The 5,093-nt window shown below is 37.8% G+C and overlaps 1 pseudogene; it reads left to right on the forward strand.

The window, feature by feature from the left end:
- The first annotated feature begins 2,955 nt into the window (after positions 1–2,955).
- Positions 2,956–3,343, forward strand: LOC102244641 (annotated as a pseudogene).
- The last annotated feature ends 1,750 nt before the right edge of the window (positions 3,344–5,093 follow it).

Raw genomic sequence — 5,093 nt, forward strand, 5'->3', positions numbered from 1 at the left:
CCTCAAGCACTTACCACTAACATATGAAGAGTATTGGGAAGAGTATTATATTTCTGTTTAATATTAGATTTTTTTTACTATGTGAATTAGCTTCTATAGTGCACTGGAAATCAGCGATCCGGACATTAACTAGAAAGCAGGAGGAACTATTTAACCCTGCTGTGTACACCTGAGGTGATTTTTGTTTGTTTTTGCAGTGTTCCATACCTAGAATACACTGAACAATGTGTAATAATTAAACAGTTTTTACTTTATTTTTATTTTTTATTAATCATATTCTAGATATAAAACTTTGTAAAAACTTAGGTGTAACCAATATATAATAATTTTTATACTCTAATTCATTTCAATTTTAACCTCTGTTAACCACTCGGTAGAAACCCATTCTTGGCCAAAATAACCCCGTCCTCCCAGTTTGGGTTAAATATTTGGGGGATGAGGTAGCTTCCACAGTGCCAAGGCTTTGTGGGACGTGTTACTTATCCTTCTGTGTATGGGGAGATGTCCACTATCTGCTGCTTAGTCTTCAGTCCACACAGGTTGCTATGAGATATTTCTAGTTCTTGTCCCCATGCTCCTTCAGTTCTAGGGGAATTCTATGTCATGTCTACCACACTGAAGGATATGCAAATCTTCATGCTTCCATGTCACTCTGGGGCATGAAAATCTTTCATTACTGCTCTGTATTCTCAGTTCTTTGTCAATAAACCAGGGCACTGGCCCTGGCCAAATGGCTTGGTTGATTAGAGTATCAAGTTAGATTCCTGGTGGGGCACATACTTAAGTTGCAGGTTTGATCCCAGTTGGGGTGTACAGGGGGCAACTGATCAATGTTTCTCTCTCACATTTCCTCTCAAAAATCAATAAAAAACTTAACATTGAGGATAAAAATAAATAAATAAATTATTTTTGAAAATCGTGGCACTGGATCTGCAAATATTTATGTGCTATTTTTTTTGTCTTACTTTCCTTCTTGTTTCTCCCTAGATCAGGGAAAGTATGTATGTGTAAGTGTTTCTCTTTGTGATAATCTTTGTCATAAGGTACAATCTAGCTCTCCCTCAATGTGCTACAAAATGCTTTGTCTATGCTACTAGGTCTCTGTTCTCTGAAGACCAGGGTTTTTGTAAACCAAAGTCAGAAAAAGCATAAATTACCAATTGACCAAAATATTGGGATTTAGTCTGAGGATTGCAGATAGAGAGAAAAGATGTATTCTGAAAAGCAAAATATTTTAACAGCTTTAACTATTAATTGTAGAAGGAATCCATTCTCAAAAATTTAGTAATCTATAAAAATTATGTAAAGAATGCTGAAGCAGCACTAACCAGTTTGGCTCAGTGGATAGAGCATCGGCCTGTGGACTGACGGGTCCCCGGTTCGATTCTGGTCAAGGGCATGTACCTTGGTTGTGGGCACATCCCCAGTGGGGGGTGTGCAGGAGGCAGCTGATCTATGTTTCTCTCTCATCGGTGTTTCTGATTCTCTATCCCTCTCCCTTCCTCTCTGTAAAAATCAATAAAATATATATTTTTTAAAAAAGAATGCTGAAGCAGCCCTAGCTGGTTTGGCTCAGTGGATATAGTGTTGGCCTATGGACTGAAGAGTCCCGGGTTCGATTCTGGCCAAGGGCACATGCCCAGGTTGTGGACTTGATCCCCAGTGGGGGGCATGCAGGAGGCAGCCGATCAGTGATTCTCTCTCATCATTGATGTTTCTATTTCTCTCTCCCTTACCCTTTCTCTCTGAAATCAATAAAAAAAATATTTTTAAAAAATGCTGAAGCAGTAAAACAGTACTACAACCTTGAACTTAAATTCTATAAATCCAAGGTCACAGAAAAAAGGTTTGAATCATTGTTATACCAAAAATAAATTTAAAATGTATTACCATAAAATAGAGGTACTTTTGAATTAACCTAAAACCTAATGGATGCTGAAGGCTCTGGGGGTGAGTGGGGTGAGGAGGACTTGACATGTCATGATCAAATTTATACTCCCTGGAATGACTTCTGATTATTCAAGAAGGAACATAAATTACCCTAATGCTTGCTACATCAATCGAAACTAAAATGAAGAATAAAAGATAAGTTGGAATACATTCAAGATTAAGAAAAGTAGGAAAGTATCTGTACAAATGTAGTAGGTGGATTTAGGCTTTGTAATTCAAGGTCATTTCAGTTAATAGTGATTTAGGGCTATTTGTTTTTAGGTTCCAAGTGGCACCCATAGGTACAAACTCGCATACCTGCCACATCCAGATGGGTGACAAATGTGGATAGGGCCTAATTCTAATCCCAAAGGAGTTAATGAGAACTGGAAATGTCCCTTTTGTTACATGAAAAGATTCACTGAAATAAATGGACTACTTTTCAAATTATGATATCTAGGCATGAAATTTTGAGAAGCAAATTCTAAAAGTATTAATTTCATTATTATTCAAAAATGTGTTTCCCTTTGAGTGTCTGCAGCTCTTTCCTTCAAGTTCTCCTTTCACCTTCCCAAAATCGGGCAGTAGCAATAACCTTGTTGTAATGCAGCGGAAATTAATAATATAAAAATGTGATTCACATAGCATAGGATTGCTGATGTTATCAAACTGGAAAGCCAACTATAATGAAGTATAAAGCTGTATTTAAAACTGTTTCAATAGACTGTGTGACACTGAGACACTGACCATTTCTGGCATTACTTGATTTTCTGACAGATATGAAAATATAGGTTTCCGTCCCCTTTTCTTCCATAGATTTGTCAGTACTATCCTAAGATAGACCAATGGAAGCGAGCCTTTAAAATTATCAATATTATTTCTTTGTGTTGCTACATTTTTCACAGTGCATTTCAATATGTTTTCTCATCTGAGCTTCACATAGCCATGTCAATGCTATGAGGAAATGGAAGATCCCGCCTGCTCCTTAACATTGCCACACACCCATGGTCACCAGGGGCCACTGCCATGAGGCCGGACCAGAATGGAACCTGGGAGATGGAGAGTAATGACAACTTTGAAGGCTATGAAGGCCCTGGATTTTGATTTTTGCTGCCTGCAAGATTGCAGTACGCCTGGCTCAGATAAAGATCATTTATCAATACACATATAACTTCAAGAGGAAAACCAACAGCACATTTCACAACTCTGCCCTGGATTTCACTGTTGGAGGGGAGTTTGATGAGTATACCAAAGGCCTGGACAACCCGAATGTTTAGTCGCTGATCACCTGGGAAGGTGATGTCCTACTGTGGATGCAGAAGGGGGAGAAAGAGAACTGTGGCTGGAGGAAGTGGGGTGAAGGGACAAGCTACACCTGGACCAGTTGTGTCATCAAGTGTTCAAAAAGAAGTGATGGCTGCGAGGGGGCCTGCTCCACATTTCCAGAGAAGAGTTCCTTACTGACACTGACTGAAAAGCAGCCATGGGGACCCACCCACTCCCAGCAGCCCATTAAGACAACTGGATGGGCTTTAAACAGAATGAATGTGTAACAGTGATAGATATATTCTTCCTATTTTGAAACGACCAATGAGAAAACACACACACACACACACCCATTTAAAAAATATCACTCCCATACTTTGAAAGAGAAAAACAAAACAAAAACCTGTGGTTCTAGGAGGTTAAGTGATTTCCTCAAATTTAGGCACCTAATCAAAAGTAAAAACAAAACACAAACCAGAGATTTATCTACTTTAGGTGCTGGGTCTACCATGCTTTGCTACTCCAATAGAAATGCAGTTGTCTTTTGCACACATTTAAAAAATATCACTCCCATACTTTGAAAGAGAAAAACAAAACAAAAACCTGTGGTTCTAGGAGGTTAAGTGATTTCCTCAAATTTAGGCACCTAATCAAAAGTAAAAACAAAACACAAACCAGAGATTTATCTACTTTAGGTGCTGGGTCTACCATGCTTTGCTACTCCAATAGAAATGCAGTTGTCTTTTCTCCAAATATCTTTTCAACTACTTTATTATTTTGGTCCTTCCCACATATCTGAAATAGACATGCTTTGACTCATCCTACAGGTATGGGAAAGAGAAATTTAGGAAGTTTAAGTTCTTACTAGAAATCAAACTAAATCAGGCCATACTCAACAAAAAATGGTTTCCTGGCTCCTGTCAGGAAGTTTCCTTCTCGGTTCTAGCCTGGGCCTTGCAATAAAGCAACTCTTCATTTAGCTAGATATAATTATTCTGGGTTCTTTCACCCATGGACTAAATGACTCTGTACTTACATGCTCTTTTACTTACAGTTTGTGGTTCTAATTATAGCTTTCATCACTTCCTTTGACTTTTAACCACCTGTCATTCCTTTGCAGGATTCTTCCTCTCCCATTGGCCATAGATGACAACATTGCAGATACTTTACTTCAGGCCTATGCTTTTGTTCCATTTATGCTAATGATAAATCCTGCACATCTAACATGATCCTTAGGGTAGAATTCAGTGGAGTTAATTATACTCCCGGCATAATGTTATTCTGAACTCCCTGGGATGAAAATAGCATTTGAATTTTCTATAATTTCATGTTTGCTCTCATTACTTCTGAGATTTAAACAGATTTAGTTTAGGTGACCTGAAGTTCAAGGTTTTCCTAAGTGAACTGAATGAATTATCTCTGCTTTCCACTTAGCGATGATGTTTATAAACTGACAATGAAATGAGATGACAGTCTCCTAAGGGTAGGAGCCAGGCAAGATGCTTGTCAGTACCATCACACGTTCCTTGGTTTGTTTTGTATTTTTTCACTGGTTCTTTGTTCATGAAAGTCAAATCACAAAATAATCCTAAAGGATCTTGAGGTCAACCAGGATTGTATTAGCTGTTCTCCCATTTTAAGTTTTTGATGAGAAAATATAAGAAGAAGAAAATATAATTTCTTCTTAAACTAAAACAGCCTTTCTCATTATGTACTACCTATGTATTCATGTGGAGTTGTAAATATTGATTTTTGCAAATTTCCTTCTAGGCTTCTCTATGGCTGCATGGTATAAAACAGTGACATTAGAATCAGCCATAAATTTCTGTAGTGTACATATTCCTACCTAAACAAACTACCTAACCTCTCTTAGCTTCATATTAGAAACTGAAACATTA

The sequence above is a fragment of the Myotis brandtii genome, unplaced genomic scaffold (assembly GCF_000412655.1).
Source record: "Myotis brandtii unplaced genomic scaffold, ASM41265v1 scaffold343, whole genome shotgun sequence".
Classification (NCBI taxonomy): Eukaryota; Metazoa; Chordata; class Mammalia; order Chiroptera; family Vespertilionidae; genus Myotis; species Myotis brandtii.